The sequence below is a fragment of the Tachypleus tridentatus genome, chromosome 13 (genome assembly GCF_004210375.1).
Source record: "Tachypleus tridentatus isolate NWPU-2018 chromosome 13, ASM421037v1, whole genome shotgun sequence".
NCBI classification, from domain to species: domain Eukaryota; kingdom Metazoa; phylum Arthropoda; class Merostomata; order Xiphosura; family Limulidae; genus Tachypleus; species Tachypleus tridentatus.
In genome coordinates, this window is record NC_134837.1 from 127,279,398 (window position 1) to 127,299,249 (window position 19,852).

The 19,852-nt window shown below is 36.0% G+C and overlaps 1 protein-coding gene across 5 annotated transcripts in view; it reads left to right on the top strand.

Annotated features, from left to right (window-relative positions):
- The first annotated feature begins 10,689 nt into the window (after positions 1-10,689).
- The window catches only part of LOC143236023 (solute carrier organic anion transporter family member 74D-like), a 94,265-nt gene continuing 85,102 nt past the window's right edge, over positions 10,690-19,852 (top strand). The window contains exon 1 of one of the 5 annotated variants that reach the window (XM_076474234.1): positions 10,690-11,277. The gene's annotated coding sequence lies outside the window, so the exon portion shown is untranslated. Of the gene's footprint in view, positions 11,336-16,333; positions 16,672-19,852 lie in introns of those variants that run through there. The other 4 variants (XM_076474243.1, XM_076474235.1, XM_076474236.1 and 1 more) reach the window with 4 other exon arrangements.

Below are 19,852 nucleotides of genomic sequence, written 5' to 3' on the forward strand. Positions count from 1 at the left end.
GTTCCTTACCCAAGAGTAAGTTAAGACTGTAAACTGATATAAATAATGGGAATGTTCCTTACCCAAGAGTAAGTTAAGACTGTAAACTGACATAAATAATGGGAATGTTCCTTACCCAAGAGTAAGTTAAGACTGTAAACTGACATAAATAATGGGAATGTTCCTTACCCAAGAGCAAGTTAAGACTGTAAACTGATATAAATAATGGGAATGTTCCTTACCCAAGAGTAAGTTAAGACTGTAAACTGACATAAATAATGGGAATGTTCCTTACCCAAGAGCAAGTTATCCAGCTTAACTTATTTATTATAGTGTAAAAACAAATCACCAATATTTTCTTCCTACCAGAGAAACAAAAATTTATCTTTGTATGCTCAAAATTTTAAGTTGTAAAAATCATTAATAGGAATGTGGGCTAACTAGCAATGCATGCCCATATCATCATCATAAAACTAATATACATTTCTATGTTGGCCTATGTAAAGTTGTTGTTTTCTTTATGCAAAGCTAAACAATTTGCAATATGCACTCTGTCCACCATGGGGAATAGAACCCTGTACTTTGCATTCACTGATCCTCTGGGAGGTGCCTAAATATATAAAAAAAAGGGAACTGATTCGTGGATTTGAGTTGGATGCACTACTCATCTATTCAAGGTTTCATCTTGTAGAGAAGTGGGTTGGAACACTGCTTATCTATTCAAGATTTCATCTTGTAGAGAAGTGGGTTGGAACACTGCTTATCTATTCAAGATTTCATCTTGTAGAGAACTGGGTTGGATGCACTGCTAATATATTCAAGGTTTTATCTGATGGAAAACTGAGCTGAGTGTCTTATGCTCGTCCATCAAACGCATGTTCTCATCATGGGTCTTTTCTCCCAGATCCTTCAGAGGAATCTAAAGTTTTTCTTTACCACTACAGATGATACAACTGGCAGAGGTTCTAAAAGGTGTGCGAGTGGTCAAAGCTGGTAACTAGCCCACGTCAAGTATAGGATCTCCGTATGCGCTTCCTGAAAAATCGGACCAAGATCAGGTTTCTAGCTTATTTGTTGTCTCTTAGGTTTTCGTAATTTAACCCCCCCCAGCCAAAAACAACAAACCACACATGCAAAGCTGCTTACATAATACTAAGTGATATTAAGCCAGAGCAGTTCGCTTGTCATTCAACATCTCATTTAAACTTAAACCAAATTATTGTTATTGCAAAGATGTTAAACGCTCTTGCATATTACCGGAATTTCAGAAATTTTCTTAAAAGAATGTTAGACAACAACAAAAATAGATATACATAAGATAATTTCACGATACATGATAATCTTTCTCCTTGTCTCTTTCATTGGATTAAGGATAAAAACGAGTAGAAAAGAAATTAAGAGAAAAAGGCTGATTCTAGAATTAATAATCAGTAGGCCCGGCACTCGACTCGTAATCTGAGGATCGCAGGTTCGAATCCCCATCGCACCAAACATGCTCGCCATTTCAGCCATGGGGACTTTATAATGTGACGATCAATCCCACTATTCGTTGGTAAAAGAGTAGCCCAAGAGTTGGCAGTGGGTGGTGATGACTAAACTGCCTTCCCTATGGTTTTACGCTGCTAAATTAGGGATGGCTAGCGCAGATAACCCTCGTGTAGTTTTGCGCGAATTTGAAAAACCAATAGACTGCTAGTGTTTTAAAGAAAAGTTCGAGATGAACTTTATGTTTCAATTAATGTAATATATTTTATACTTCTCTATATTGTGCAGTATATCTCACGGGAACGATGCTTTAAAGCGCGTGTAATTAGGAAAAAGCAACAAAATCAAGTTTGCGTCATGTTGACTTATGTCAGAAAGCCATCGTATAAAGTTGTTTATGTTACGACAGGTGAAGATGGCTAAGATGTATTTATATATTTCTCGAGTTTTTTTATAAGAGTATTAAAATGTAGTAAGTAGGAATAGTAGTATATTTGAAAGGTTTATGTTGACTAGAAATTATGCTTTCAACCTTTTATTCTCTGTACCTGGACATGATCCTAGACTTGATTTCGAAGTCTGTATACCGGTGGTGTAACGTAATTTTATGGTGAAAGACTTATTATATTTATTATAAACAAGGTGAAAACATACATGTGAAATTAGTGTGGTACTTCGTGTGGGCATTACCTGACTACATCAGTAGTAAGAGCAGATGCACAGAGAACTCCAACGTCACCATTACTGTATATTTATTGTCTTCTGTGATCAAAAGGTTAATGGTCTATTCTAAAGGAGAATGGTTGGATAGATTCCTGGATTCTGGTATATATCACTGCTCTGTCTCTCTCTCTCTCGATTCTACTATGGATCGGGTCTTAGCCGAAACCTTGGATGGTGGTCAGTGACTGGTAATTACAGTTCGGTGTCATAATTGGAAAGCAAAAGTCCCAGACATCTATAGTTCTTGATGTTTTTGATACTTCAATCTGTTTTTATGGATGGAAAGGGAACATGACTGTCCATCTTGATGGACTTCTCCCGAATTTTCTGTTAATTTTTCCTTTCAATATAGAATTCTAGAGTTGCTGATCGTAGTTAAGGCTTGGATTATTAGTTCCTCATTTATATCAAGAACGGCCAAAGGCTTTCAAGTGGAAAGAAAGAAGAATGGTTCCTGTAGGCTACTGACTCATTTACCATGCTTCTCTATTCGATGCTGATGATTTTACTAAAGATAAAATTAATTATTAAATTCAGCACGGTCAAAATACATCACCGTACTTTTACTGAACTTCTTTATAGCCCCATATCTTCCACGGTATTGGTATTTGAAGTTTCTGACCAACATGTCAAGAGTCAAACTGAAACGAGACCTTTTAATACAAACCTGTATAAAAACCAATGGATACTATGTTTCATCTTCTAGCCACATATACTGACCACAGAAAATGAGGATTGTTTTATGCTGACCTAGAACTTCATACTGTTAACAACGTACTTAGATTTCAGATGTAAGTATTCATTGATCTTTTCCTTGAACTAGTTTGCGGTTTCTACTTGAGTTTGTAGTTCTGTAGAATCATATGATTGTGTCGATTTGTTGATCGTTGCTCTAATTCTTCTCTCTTTTCATTTTCGTTTCATTGCTATGTTTGCTATAGGATCAGATTTGCCAGTGCTGAGGTTGTCACAAGTGATTGGTTCTGTTTGCACTGCAGCGACTGTATCCGGTTTCTCTCTGTTCAGCAGGATTTGAGTGTAACCTCACAGTGAACCTGGGGTTGAGCTCGACTAGGAGATGTATGTCTCACATTATCATTGTATATAAACATCTGAAGATAGATGTATTTGGCATATAAAAAGACAACAACAGTAAAAACATCGCCTTTCGAATAAGGTGTTTTTATTACAAAGCTATAGAAAAAATATATGCATTATATCTACCGCGGGAAATCGAACCTCAAATTTTAACATTGTAAGTCTGGAAAGTTCGGTGGATTTCTTTTGAATAAGACGCATTACAAAAACACTGTATTAATTTAGAAATAATAAAGCACTGTAACAATTAATTATACCAATGTTAACGGACTGAATTTATGTCATGGCGAAACGGATACGTCCTAAAAAAGGACTGGGACCCGGCATGGCCAGGTGTTTAGGCAGTCGATTCATAATCCGAGGGTCGCGGATTCGAATCATCGTCACACCAAACATACTCGCCCTTTCAGCCGTGGGGGTATTATAATGTGACGGTCAATCCCGCTATTCGTTGGTGAAAGAGTAGCCCAAGAGTTGGCGGTGGGTGGTGATGACTAGCTGCCTTCCCTCTAGCCTTACACTACTGAATTAGGGACGACTAGCGCAGATAGTTTTCCTGTAGCTTTGCGCAAAATTCAAAACAAATCAAATTGACCGGAAACTTCAGGACATTAAACTAGCAGGTCTTTTTTTATCACTTGTCCAAACCAAACTAATAGGTAGCAGCCTCTTTACAACGCTATTGTCATCTCGTCTCACCCCTTTTAGCACAGTATCATAGGAAGTCAGAGGTTAGGTATACTTTCATGTCATGGCAATAGGCCACAGAGGATAATCTACTGGACTTTCCGATTCGATGAACCAAAGAGAAGACGAAGACCATTGGCTGCAGGTGTGTAATTGCACACTTATCGCCCAGGCCAAGCCTGGTGCTACCATCGACCCTTCCATGGCCCGAATCCTTCGTCGAGACGTAATTCTTCTCCAGCCCTCTACACCAGAATACCTAATCTACCTATGCAAACTCTGAAACACAGAAATTAATATCAGCTGTTCGCCCACTAATAGCCCCATCAACCTCTTTTCTGTTTTCCTTAGAGGCGTCGACCCATCTATTCACCCTGAAGAAATCAAGCATGCTATTGAAAGTCAAACCAAGACTGAGTTGGACTCTGTTCACCGGATTTTCTTTAAAAGTACTAATCAAGCCACCAGTTTTAATAAGGTAGTTATTTATATCCTCGAAATACAGCACCGACTATATTCTACGTAATGGATGTTACTATCACACATTCCACTTTACTACCGAAATCCCTCGTGGTCGTACAATCAAGCCCACGATACATAAACCCTCCAGACAACTACGACATACACCACCAACTGACGACTTGCCAAAGCCAACCACCGATCTACCGTTCAACCAACAAACAGCCAGAAAAAGTACGCAAGCCGACTCATACAGCAAGATATCACAAATTATTACGAACGATGCCTCGAAGTCTACAGAACATCCCAGTACCAGCCTCTTAGTATCACAAGCGACTCAAACTAGCACTTACCGGTGAAGAAAGGTAACCCGACGACAGATCATCGGGATGCCGAATCATCACCACCCACTAGCCTGTTCCTGAACAACCGCCATCATTTACATACCCGCACCCTCGGTTTACGCCCATCGAATTCGCACCGAGTCATGGCACAGAAGATATCAGACGCTTTAAGCCTAAATATATTCACCAGGATCAGTAGTTAAGCCAGCTCAAATTGCCAGCTCTTCCTTCTTCTTCACGTTAACTTAATAAGCACTGTCTGGCTTCACTGGTGCCAGCTAGTGAAAGTGGGTTTTCCTGGAGTTCTCTTGTTTCCTCCACATCAAAAACTGGCAAAAGACCTACGGGTTCCCACCGCCCTGACGGACCCTAAGTCCAATATTGGTCGTTGATTTTGTGTACGATACTCAGACTCATCACTCGGTGCCTGTCATAGGCAACTCGCTGATAGTTGCTTGCTCGTTTTTTCTTTTCTTTTTTCAGGTAGCATGAACTGAAAACAAATCTCGTGCAGGATGAAGAGAAAGGAATTTTCTGAGCACCCCCGGTTATCTCTGTTTCTATGCAATGAGTTTGATTTGTTTTTGAATTTCGCGCAAAGCTACACGAGGGCTATCTGCGTTAGCCGTCCCTAATTTAGCAATGTAAGGCTAGAGGGAAGGCAGCTAGTCATCACCACCTACCGCCAACTCTTGAGCTACTCTTTTATCAACGAATAGTGGGATTGACCGTAACATTATAACGCCCTCATGGCTGAATGGGCGAACGTATTTGGTGTGAAGGGTATTCGTCCCGCGACCCTCGAATTACGAGTCGAGTGCCTTAACTACCTGGCCATGCCGGGCCCTATGCAATGGGGAGAGAGATACTTAAACCGAAATACCTGCCAGTTTTTTTTTGTTTTTGTGGTATAAAAGTACCAGAAGAGCAAAAACTACAGTAGTAAGGTATATTTTTTTCGTATTAAACCGTATGCTGATAATAATTGAACCAGCCAAACAAATCCGCAGTGTCCACAATTATCAGTGTACGTATTACATACAATTCACTATAAAAAGTCTAATGAAATACGAAAGCTTTAGCATTCTTAATGCAAACATTCGGTGAGATCCTTATGACCTGTATATCGTAACTGTTAACTATAATTAAGTAATAATCACTGAATTGTATAACAGTTATTATTTTTGAAACTTTACCCCCGATACTTCCAATAAATGTCCCCTAATGGCTTGGCGGAAAGTCTGCAGAATAATTGGGAATAATAAATTACAAAAGATTTTAAATAATAACATGAGTATGACAAATGTTCATGGAAAGTTTTTCCTTTTGTTTCTGGATAAAATAAAAATATTAACACTCCTACGAAAAGTGGGGCCTAATAGGCCCCAGAGCAACTAGAAAGGTTATTAATATTAGGCTAATAATTTGTATTTAAATGAAAGTGCCATTTAAATCCATTAATGAATGGAGTAACGAGATTCCCACTGTCCCTATCTACTATCTAGCGAAACCACAGCCAGGGGAACGGGCTTGGAGAAATCAGGACTAGAAACGTCTTTTCGTAGGAGTGTTAAGATACATAATTATCAGTTGGGGAGAAAGGGAAGGGATTAGGGAGCTAAATTTTCGAATTTAAAAGGCTAAACTCCTTGTTTCGATTTCCAGGTGGTTAGACAGAGTGAATATAGTCTAATTCGTGGTTTTAGGCTAAAAACAAACAGAAATCGATAACATAAGTAATACCCAGATGCAGACCTTCAGGATCCACTTAGTTAGTTAGTTAGTTATCACCATTAGATTCCATCTAGGAACATAGGGCTGCAATCGCTTGCGGATTCTTCAACAAGTATTTGAGTGAGTAGGTTGTTAGCCCACTGCACCGAGCCGTCCCTAATTTAGCAGTGTAAGACTAGAGGGAAGGCAGCTAGTCATCACCACCCACCGCCAACTCTTGGGCTACTCTTTTAACAACGAAAAGTGGGATTGACCGTCACATTATAACGTCCCCACGGCTGGGAGGGCGAGCATGTTTGGCGCGACGCGGGCTCGAACCCGCGACCCTCGTATTACGAGTCGCACGCCTTACGCGCTAGGCCATGCCAGGCCTAGGATCCACTTAGTATGGGTGCAAAATTTCAGTTTTCTATATTTTTTTTCTCTTGGAGCTATGATGATAACGCACTTACAGACACGCACCTGCGTGCCTGTATCTCTAGTTGTAATTTCTATTTGTAATATAAGGAATCACTTCTTTTCTATCTGGTTTATCACTAGCTTGTCTCATTAAAATAATGCGCATACCCCATGCGTGCAGTTACGTAGTTAAGTAATCATATCAAGGTGCACGCCTTTAGGGTCTTCTTATTATGATACAAAATTTTAGGTTTCTAGATGATTTCTTCTTGGAGTTATGGTGGTCACATCTTTGTTCTATAAAAGTATCCTCTAACATCCATCACAAAAGTATGCGAAAGCGTGCGTGTTCATGGATAAATAATAATATGCAGTTACTCACCCTCAAGCTCCACTTCGTAAATGAGTGCAAAATATCAGTTTTCTAGGTTTTCCATTTTGGAGCAATGTTTGTCACACAGACAGAAATACGCACATGCATACGCGCGTACGCGCACACATACATGTCTGTGATTTCTATTTCTAATATAAGAAATTACTTTTCCTATATGTTTATTACTAGGCTGCTTCATTTAGAAGATGCACACTCGCTTCTCCGTACGCACGTGGATAAGTAATAATACTCAGTTGCAAACCCTGAGGGTCCACTTACTATGGGTGGAAAATTTCAGGCTTCTAGGTTCTTTCATCTTGGAGATATGGTGGTCACACACACAGACTAATAGGTACATCCTTTTATTATTATCATAGATTTACTATATACGATAACCAATTTTAAGTAGGTGAAAAATAATTAATTTTGAATAGAAATTAATTAAACATACACACATTTCAAATATATAAAACCTACGCAACGTTATTGATAAGTAACATTATAACACGTGAAAATAATTGCTCGAATGAGTACAACGAGACTTCCCTTTGACTGGAAGTAACTGAGTTAAGTAACTACTCGAATGTGTTTAAAAGGAAAATTCTAGTCTTCTTGAGATATATGCTGCAGGTTATCAGTAAGGTATATATATTATGCTCATTTTATTTTACTCTTTGATATTTTACTTGATTTATATATATATGGTTTTTTATTTGTTAAAAAAATTGTATGGGAAATTATATTTGTATTCTCTTATTTTCCTGTAGTTAATTTATTTGTTGCGGACCCGGCAAGGTGGTATGTAGGCGTTTGAAATTATCGAATCTCCGTTTGTATTCTCGGTCAATCCCACTATTCGTTGGTAAAGGAATAGCCCAAGAGTTGGTGGTGAATGGTGATGATTTTCCTGTAGTTAAAGTTTGAATTGTTAGGCGAATTGCGCACATAGCCCAGTTACTGTGTGCCAATAAACAATAAACAAACAACCAGGCGAACTATCAAATTGAAATTAAATTATTACAGCATCAGTTTATCCCTAATTTAAAAACGAAAACCTTGTACATAAAACATTTATAATATCAGTTCACCTCTGATAAACTTGAAGGTTAATCAAAGGAATTCACTAAACGTGGGAAAAATATAGGAACACAGATTTGACAGATGATATATGTATCCCAAACATATTTGCTAAGTTGGTTTCGCTATTGTACGAATACCTAAATAGCTCTAATAAAATTGGTCTAGGTTAGACACAGTTTCTACGACGTTTTCGAGGTTTTGGTAGAATGTTCTGGAATATGTTTCGTTTAATCGTTTAATTTAGAAACGGAAACAAACGCTCTGATAAGGTGAAAATATTTGGTCAAGTTTGTTACTCTATACTGATCAACCATTATTCGAAGAATTATTATTTTAAACAATGTATAGGTTGGCGCGTCTTTACTGTGATTAGAAAACATTGGAAGTGAATTGTTTGTAGGATTCAATCTTTGCCAAGATTTAGCTTCGAAATGTACAGAGTATAAAGTTAATGAGAGTTCTAATATGCGCTATTCAAATACGCACTGTTTGAATTGAACAGCCAATATTATCTACAAGTTAATATTTTCGTGCACTGTTCAAATTGATTGTATGTTTGTTTGTTCTTGAATTTCGCACAAAGCTACTCGAGGGCTATCTGTGCTAGCCGTCCCTAATTTAGCAGTGTAAGACTAGAGGGAAGGCAGCTAGTCATCACCACCCACCATCAACTCTTGGGCTATTCCTTTACCAACGAATAGTGGGATTGACCGAAACATAATTACGCCCCATACTGCTGAAAGGGCGAGCATGTTTCGTGTGACGAGGATTCGAAGCCGCGACCCTCAGATTACGAGTCGAACGCCTTAACTACATGGCCATGCCGGTTCCCTATTTACATTGAACTGTCGAAATTGTTTACGAGATATTTTTTCATGCACAAATCAAATTGAACTGCCCAGATTATGTACAAGATATTTTTGATGCACTATTTAAATTGACTGTCAAGATTAACTACAAAATATATATTTTATGCGCTATTTAAATTGAACTGTCAAGATTATCTACAAAATAAATAATTTTATGCAATATTTAAATTGAACTGAGAATATCTGCAAAATAGATATTTTTTCATGTACTCTTTAAATTCAGCTGTCAAGATTAGCTACAAAAATTATTTTCTCGTGTACTACTTACATTCAGCTATCAAGATCATCCACAAGATAAATATTTTTTCATGCACTATTTAAATTGTACTGTCAAGATTATCTACAAAATAAATACTTTTTTCATGCACTATTGAAATTGCACTGTGAAGATTATCTACAAGATAAACTTTTTTTTTCATGCACTATTTAAATTGAACTATCCAGATTATCTGCAAAATATTGTTTTCATGGACTATTTAAATTCAACTGTAGAGATTGTCTGGAAAATAAATATTTTTAATGCAGTATTTAAATTAATTGTGAAGATTATCTACGTTCTAAATACTTTTTTTTCACGTACTGTTTAAATTCAACTGTCAAAATTATCTACTATATAAATATTTTTCATACACTATTTAAGTTGAACTATCAAGATTAGCTCAAAATAAATATTTTTTCATGGACTATTTAAATTGAACTATCATGATTATCTACAACATAAATCTTTTTTATGCACTATTTACTTGAACTATTAGTAAATACATAATAATAATAACACACAGTGTTGGCTTTCAAATCAAAAGCATTGCTTCTTTTGGGATTCAAAATAAATCAGTCAACACTGAGCTCAGGTGAATATCGAAATAATTTCAAACTGACCAAACTTTGTTTTGTGGTTTAAGTTAGCTGGTCAGTGGCAATTTGTGTGAAAAATGTCACAGCTGACCCTTGACATCGTGATTTGTATTTCTTCACAATGAAATTGTACAGAACATTGCTGGCGTAACTCTTTTAAATCGTGTGTCATCATGCATAGAGCCTTTGTAACATCTTCGAAATAATTTTTATTCTTTTTTTAATTGTTGTATTTGGTGTTTGTGAATATTGAATTTACACATAACCTTTAATTAGTGATATGGTAGTTATATGTAGTATGAAATTTTATGCGCCTTTCAGGCAAACAGTTGATGAAAATGCACATAAAAAAGCAGAGATGACGTCACATTAAAAAGCTTAAACGACAAAACATTATGAGCACATCGTGAAGTCTCTGCCGAAAGTTTCACGTAAGCGGGCGGACCTTTCGCCCATCCTATTTGGATTGGTTAATTGAATGAAACGATGCACGAGCGCATGACTCCTGGTGCCCCGATTACCGCGTGCCTTAGAAGTAAGGCCGCCAGACGACGCTGGCTTCATAACTTGAATTTTATGACAAGTATCTCAGCGCTGTTAGAGGCAGATTTTCGCGTGCGACGAAAACCGTCGACGTCGATATCAGCACTTGTGACTTTGGTCCAAGGACGAGGGCAACGGCCTCTATGACTCTATGTCCTTGGCATTGTGCAACGGTTTCGTGATATCTGTCTCCGCTCGAAAAAACACAAAACCCCTACTTATCGTTAAAATTCTGTACTTGAAACTGAATATCAGAGTCCAGGAGTTTTAATTACCCACGGTCTTTGTAAGGGATGTATATATATATTTTTCTCTTGCAAGAAGTATTGCCTAACACTTAAATCAGGATTATGCATACACACCGACTTGTCGCTAGCACGTGGTCGGGAAAATAACGAGAGTAAACACCACGAAAACACCTCTTTCTCTCGTCGACGAAACCAGTTTCCTGCCCTGTGTACAATTCACACGGGCACTTGGTGAACTCCTTTATCTGGAGCAGGGTAAATGTAGGGCTATGGTGAGTCCTTCTGGTGCAGAGCAAACGTAGAGTATTATGATGACTATGAGTTATTTCAGGGACCGTCCATATATTTTGACGAGCTCGTGCTCAGCGGAGTCGAAGTGGTCTTTCCTCACGACGTAAAAGGTTTGTTCGTAGTTAATGATAGACAGTCGGATAGATGGAGAAAGAGAGAAATAGATAAGTAATTCTTTATGAATTTTTTTCTTGTTATAAACTGCTATTAAATATTTCTTTACAGGTGCCAAGCGCTTTTCATAGGGCGATTTTAGCTATTCGTTTTTCAAGGTTTGTTAATATTTTAGATTGGATGCGCTACGCCAAATGATATATTTACTTTCGGCGCAGATAGCCTAGTTGCTTTGCGCCATAAAATGTCAAACCAACCAACCGACCAATATTTAGTTTCATCGAAAATACACTCTTTTAAACACAAACACAAGTTTTGTAGTGAGTGTAGAAAACCACCTACTTTATTATACTGAATATTGTACAACAATTCTTGATTGCTTGTCCTCAGAACAAACGAACCTACATTGGGCTATACGCTGTATTAATTTATCTCAGGACGGCTGGTATGGGTATTAACACTTTTTCTAATAAAACAGAGAACAACGTTAACCTTATGACCAAAAAAGGTCGAAACGTTATTCTCTGCTTTATTGGTAAAAGTGTTAATACCTATGTATACCAGGCGTCGTGAGATACATTTTTATTTCAAGTAGATTTCTCGTAGTCACGAATATCTGTTGTATTCACCATGGGGAATCGAACCCAGGATTTTTGCGTTGTAAGTCTGAAAAGCTACGCTGGTCCACATGGAAACAAATTTCATGCGCATATAAATGTATATACACCACAGCGTATTAGTAACAAATACAATTTTGTATCATGTTTGTATAAATTTAGAACAGAAAACAAACAAAAACTGTATCTTTCACATATGTTCAAACTTTGACTTAAACAGCAGAGGTGATTTGTTGATGGTTAACACAGGAGGTCCAAAGAGCATTAGTATAAGTCGATATTAGGCAAAAGTAGGCAAAGATGAAGAGGGCATCATGGATATCCTATTTATGTGTTTGTGTACGCGTATTGATGCGTCTGGCTAGGTTTATTTGTTTGTTTTTGAATTTCGTGTAAAACTACTCGAAGGATATCTACACTAGCCGTCCCTAATTTAGCAGTGTAAGATTAGAGGGAAGGCAGCTAGTCATCACCACTCACCGCCAACTCTTGGGCTACTCTTTTACCAACGAATAGTAGGATTGATCGTAACATTATAAAGCCCCCACGGCTGAAAGGGCGAGCATGTTTGGTGGGATGGAGATTCGAACCCGCGACCCTCGGATTGCCAGTCGAGTGCCTTAACCACCTGGCCGTGCCGGGCCCGTGCCTGGTTTGACAGAACAGCTGAGTTACTTCACAGTGATTTACTCACACACACACAAGTTCTCTCGATTCACTCATCAAAGTAGAAAAAGTTTCCTTTATCCGGTTTTGTACGGTTTATCATTACCAGGTTCGAGTGCTTTAGTTTATATTACACGTGAGCTTCAAAGGTTTAAAAGTGAAGCATTTATCCCAACTTTTACGCATTCTTAAAGAAAACGAGAGATTAGCTGTGTTTTTTGTTGTTGTCTTTGTAATTCTGTCAAGAGAGAGAGATGTTTAACTAAGATTAAAAATAAGGCACAATGAGTTAACTTATATGCTCGAACTCTAAGGCAGCAAGTTCTTATTTTGCTATATTTGTCAAAAGCCTAATGACATTGGGCCTAAGACGTTTACAGAGAGCTTTGTTTTAGTTGTTTCGAAAGGAATTACCTTGCAAAATTCAAGATCTATGGTTGCGTTAGACAAGTATGTACGAAGTATGGTCCAGCGTTGTTTAAAGTTGCCCCAAGTATTTTGTGATAAACAGTAATTTATAGGTTAGCGGTGGGGTGGGGGTGATGGCACATGCCCAGTCATTTTTTGACGGGCTACACACTAGTATATATTATAATATTTAGATGTATACCTACTTCCATTTGACTGGAGCTTTTATTAGGTGCAGACTGGATCGCGTTAAGTTGGTATCAGTTTTAATAATAGGTAGGCAATCAGGAATTTATAACCATAAATAAGATATTTATTGATAGTTGAACACATTACATGTTTTCGACAAAAACTTTGTTCTGTCTTATTTATGTATGAAGTAGAAACTTTTCCTTATGTTTATGAATCGTTGTTTGCCAACCTATCATTATATTAGTACAATGTATTTGATGACTCGGTGTATCACTTTTAGTGTGCATCACCTTTAGTGTTTATCACTTTTAGAGTATATCACCTTTAATGTTTATCAATTTTAGTGTGTATCATTTCTAGTGCTTATTAGTTTTAGTGTGTATAAATTTTAGTGTTTATCAGTTTTAGAGTGTATCACTTTTATTTTTAATCAGTTTTAGAGTGTATCATTTTCAGTGTTTATCAGTTTTAGTGTGTATCATATTAGTGTTTATCAGTTTTAATGTGTATCATATTAGTGTTTATCAGTTTTAGAGTGTATCACTTTTATTTTTAATCAGTTTTAGAGTGTATCATTTTCAGTGTTTATCAGTTTTAGTGTGTATCATATTAGTGTTTATCAGTTTTAGAGTGTATCACTTTTATTTTTAATCAGTTTTAGAGTGTATCATTTTCAGTGTTTATCAGTTTTAGAGCGTATCACTTTTATTTTTAATCAATTTTAGTACGTATCATTTTTAGTGTTTATTAGTTTTAGTGTGTATCATATTAGTGTTTATCAGTTTTATTGTCTGATTTTAGTGTTTAACAGTTTTAATGTGTATCATTTTTAGTGTTTATCAGTTTCAGAGTGTGTCACTTTTAATGTTTATCAGTTATAAAGTTTTAGTGTGTATCACTTGCAATATTTATCAGTTTTAGTGTGTATCACTTTTAGTGTTTATGAATTATAGAATGTACCACTTTTAGTGTTTATCAGTTTTAGTGTGTATCATTTTTAGTGTTTTTCAGTTTCAGTGTGTATCATATTAGTGTTTTTCAGTTTTAGTGTGTATGATATTAGTGTTTTTCAGTTTTAGTGTGTATCAGTTCAGTTTATTTCGTGTCAATTTTTTTAATGTGAAAAATTTGTCCATCGAAATCCCTTTCTCATTCCTCCTTTCTGCATTTTCGTGAATTCCTTTTACGGGATTTGTCCTGTTATGTTGTCCTGAATTCGTTTTATGGGGTACTGTCCTGTTATGTCGTTATGAATTCCTTTTTGTCTTGTTATATCGTCGTGAATTCCGTTTACGGGGCTCTGTTCTGTTGTCGTGAAATCGTTTTGTGGGGTTCTGTTCTATTATGTCGTCGTGAATTCCTGTTATGAGGTTCTGTCTATTATGTCATTATGAATTCTTGTTATGGGGCTCTGTTCTGTTATGTCATAATGAATTGTTTTTATGGGGTTCTGTTCTGTTATGTCGTCATTAATTCCTGTTATGGGGTTGTGCTTTACTATGTCTCCTAAATTCTTGTTACGGGGTTCTGTTCTGCTATGTCATCATGAATTCCTTTTATGGGATTCTGTTCCATTGTCGTGAATTCTTTTTATGGGGTTATGTTCTGTCGTAGGGAATTCGTTTTGTGGAGTTATGTCGTCGTGAGTTTCTTTTATGAGATTCTGCGTGTTATGTCGTTGGAACTCGTTTTATGGGGTTCTGTTCTGCTATGTCGTCGTAAATTCTTTTTATGGGGTTCTGTTCTGTCGTGGTGAATTCCATTTATGGATTTTTCTCCTGTTGTGCCGCTGTATCAAGCAACCGAACAGGATTTCGCGAATGTACGTAAAAGGTCAACGACACCGTTAATTGTATGATGTAGTTTGTGATTGAAAAACCGAAAATAAAAGATCAATCATGTGTTCAGGAGGATTAGCGCATGCGCAAGCATGCTTGTGACTTTCAGAGTTCAGTGGCTTTTAGGGCGGGGTTCTGCGCTCTACTGGGAGCACACAGTCTCTATTTAAAAAAAAATATGTAAACATTCCACATGTTAAGCGTTACAATGACTAGAATTACTTTATTTATCACACTTACGTCTGATCAGTATAAAGTTTATGTCTTCTCTTAATGTTCATTACATTTTTCCCGCTTTTTTTTATTTGATGCTATTATGAATAACGGAAATGCGTCATAAAAATAGAAAGTAGCTCCCCAGTCTGAGCTCTGATACCAAGCAGAAGGCTAATGTGTAATAAACGTTTCTTGATATATTCTGATATTATTATTAGAAATCCGTTTTAGTCCAGTCTCGTGATAACAAATATCATGAGCACTATAATGAAGTACTGCCACGTTTATTTATTTATCTCAATACACTTTACTTGGTTTATTTTCACGTTTTTTTATAACATTAGAAACATATTAAAGCTAAAAAACATGGATGAAATTCATATCTCGTCACGTGTGAACTACATTAATTAATATTCTGTTCAAACACCTGTTCATTTATCGTCACGATGATAATGAAACGTACTGTTCGTTTTACATCTGTCATATATATTCGTCTTTAAGGGTGTAACCGAACTAATTTCACATAACATTATGTTGTACGTTTGTGATAAGAACGATACGATCGGCCATTAAGTGACTGTTAAGAAGTCCAATAGATTAGTGAGTTTTTTTCATGTCATGTTTGTATCGTGACAATAAAAAAAGATACGGTAATAATATACGATATTTTGTTTGCTTACATCAATACACCTGGTTTTATAGTATATAAAAAAAACGAATTGTTTTGGTTTGTTCTTAATAACAAATCTATACAATGGACAATTTATGCTCTGCCAACCACGGGCATCAGAACCCGAATTTTAGCTTCGTAAGCTTGCAGAATAAAAAAAAAAAAAAACACAAGAAACCAGACAGCAGTAGAAGTATTCGTTCTTAAATTATCTATTTTTTCTTTTTTTTCACAATTTTGATACTAGACTGCTATAAAACAATCAGAACTTTCTGAATATTACGTTAAACATGCGTTTTCCACCTCCCACACCCCATTAAAATATGTGTGCGCTAACAATATTTAGCTAAATAGGCAGAACGTTATAACTTGCAAACAAACTGCACTTTTCTAAATCTGGCACAGTCTTCTGCAGGGTGAAGGAAAGACGTCCAATTATATCCCGGTCACAACTCAACACAGTTTCTATACCGGAGTGTCAGTTCTTTGACTTTCTGTCCTTATTCCGTTACGTGTATTGGCTGAACGTATTTTGACGTAGCATACATCCAGGTGTTTACATTCTCCTAAAACGCAACAATAAGACCTGGGAAACGATCAAAACTACAGGACTTTTATCATTTCTTCTTACCCTACCAACAACTGTAAACTGAGTTCGAAAGGAGAGTGACGTCATAAGCAGGTTAATGCTGTTGTTCGCGCGATTTTATCTTGTTTATAATAAACACTTTGCTCAAAATGTCGACAAACGAGAAACCACAACACTAAGTGTGATAAATTGATGTAAGTTTTCATTTATTGATTTGTTGTTGTTTTTTAGTTCCATTTTATCTAAATTGATTGTATTGTTAAACAAATAGACAGAAAAAAACTAAAACAGTGATTATTTGAATGCTAATCGGAGATAGGTTGTAAGTGCCCTGATTTTGTACATACGTTTGTTTGCTTTGTTGTTAAGAGCAATATTTAATATGACGTAATCTGGTGCAATCAGATACATTCTAATAGTACATGTACTGGCAATCAGATGTTACAACACGGCAAATCTCAGGAATCAGATACTCCAACACGACATATATTGGGAATCAGACACGTCCTAGCATAATATAACTTGGGAATTAGATACGTTATATTATACATTCTAATCTACATATCCTGGGAATCATACACATTCTGGCATATGAGAATCAGGCGTGTTCTAACACGACACATTCTGAGAATCAGGTACATTCTATAAGGATACGTCCTGGGTAATTCAGTAAATTAAAGTATTTTCATGAAGATTCATATCACACGGAAACGTTTGTTTTACTTTGATATTAAATTATATATCATTTGATTTTAATTAGTATAACGCTATAGATGTACAAGACACACAAAAAAGCTGTGTTCTGTATTGAGCAAAAATACATACCCAAGCTTAAGTTTTCATTAAAGATACATCACGAGGGGACCTGCTCCTCTTTTAAACGTGCAGCTCATGCCCTGAAATTTTGGAACCTACGACAGTATTTGTTTGATGTAAAGCATAACACTGCACAATGTGTTACTTTTGCTGTTTCACAGTAGGGACGAACCACGCATTTTAGCTTTTTGAACCTTCAAACTTATGACTAAACCAACGGGGAAAGAGGAGGCTATAGCTTTATAAACGTGCAAGAAACTTAGGGTAATGAATCAAATCAAACTCTGGTAAAATTCAGCCATGGTTTCTCACGGTTAAAGAAAGTGACCACAAGTGTGATAGCACTGTCCCCTGAAAAAGTTAGCGAGTGCTTTGATGAACATACAGACCATATAAAATTTATATTACTTGACGCACCCTAAAATTAAACAGACGACGTAGAATATTTAACCTCTCTAACTGTTCAATAAAAAATGTGTGGTTCTAACACATTAAAAATGTAGTATTGATTGTACATTCACCCTTCTCAATTTGTGGTTCTAACACAATAAATGTAGCATTGACTGTACATTTACCCTTCTGAAAATTTGGTTCTACCACATTAAGAAATGTAGTATTGATTGTATATTTATCCTTCTGAAATTGTGGTTCTACCACATTAAGAAATGTAGTACTGATTGTATATTTATCCTTCTTGTAGTTCTTGTTTTACTGAGTACAATCAACTAAACCAGTGGTTCCCAACAAGGGGGTGCGAGATAACGTTTCAGGGTGTACGAGATAACATTTGTTTTGGCCACCTTCACCTTTATTCTCAAATAAATAATTACTGTAAGGGGTGCGAGAACATATTAAAATTTGTTTAGGGGTGCGGGGCATAAAAAAGGTTGGGAACCACTGAACTAAACAAACAAATGAAGAATTTATAGTAATTAATTGTGAAGTTAACTTCTTATTTCATGTAACTTTTACCCACTTCTAGAGCACGTGTTTATGAAGTAATTAAAATATAATTCCTCAGAACTGTTGGACCTCAGTTGATGAGACAACAAAAGTTAATTTACTGGAACGAGCACTCTTTGTTTCTCCCATTTCATTCTTTTTTCTTTTACAGTTATGTCGATGTAGCAGTACGCTTACTTGTATAAATGTATGTGTGTTTAGGGATATTGAGATGGGCAGGAATATATTTCTTTAGATATATCTTGTTGGAAAGAAAAATTTTAACAGTAATTACATAACTTAATTCTTAATTTATTTCCTTTACCATGACGTAAATTTCGTGGAAGGTTAAAGTGTTGTTAGTAAGTACAAGCCTAGACATAAAACATTTCTTAGCCTTTTGATCCTACAAAGAATCAGAATTGGCTATTTTTAGTTTAGAAATATATTTCAGAACGAAAATGCACTAAATCCAAATGTTTGATATTTGTAAAGTTTCCTCAAAAACTTAAATAAAAAAATCTATGCTGTGTTTAATAACCGTCACAGAATATTTGTTTCTCAATATTCATGGAATAACAATCATCCCCCATCAACTTCAATTTCTCTACGATGCTTGAGAGTTATGTAAGAAAAACGCCATCTACTGACAGCTTGATTTAAATGTATTTGTAGATTCGTATACAGGTTGTGACATCGTAATACAACCGTCCTATTTACTACTATGCCTTAAATATTGAAGTAATTCCCATTGTTTTAAGTATGTTTTATTGCATTTCTTAGTGTTTGCATATTTTATAAACACCTACTGATTTTCGAGGAATTGCTACACAGTGATCTAGGCAATATTATGTCCGTATACTCTCTTCTCTTTTCGTCTGCGTAACTTTACGTCAAGTGATCTAACAATAGTTTCATACGACGAAATGTTGAAAGAAATATTTTAAACTTATTCTCATTGTCAGAAGATCAAATTCCTTGCTAAGCATTCTCTATCGCAACTTTATCATTAAGAGTTTCCATTAAATTTGATACTTTGTTCTTAAAGTTGAAAATTATGTTTCGGACTTAACACTTAAACGTTTCTCTTGTATCTCAGCCTTCGACCTTAAAGATTTCCATTATATTTCAAAATCTGTTATTAAGACTTTGTTGTGACACATCACTGTTATATCTCAGACTTTTTTGTCTCACTTTGTCAATGTCCTAGACTTTATTATCTAATAATCTTGTTATATCCTAGACTTTCTTGTCTAATAATTTGGTTACATACTAGACTCTGTTGTCTGATAATTTGACAATATCCTACCCTATGATATTTAATAACTTGGTTATATCCTAGAATCTGTTGTCTAATAATTTGGTTATATCATAGACTTTGTTGTCTTATAAATCGGTTATATCTCAGACACTTTGTCTAATAATTGGGTTATATTTCAAACTTTGTTCTCTAGTAATTTGGTTATATCTTAAACTTTGTTCTCTAATAATTTGGTTATATCATAGAATCTGTTCTCAAACAAATTGGTTAAATCTAAGACTCTATTGTATAATAAATTGGTTATATCCTAGACTTTCTGGTCCAATAATTTAGTTATATCCTAGAATTTGTTCTCT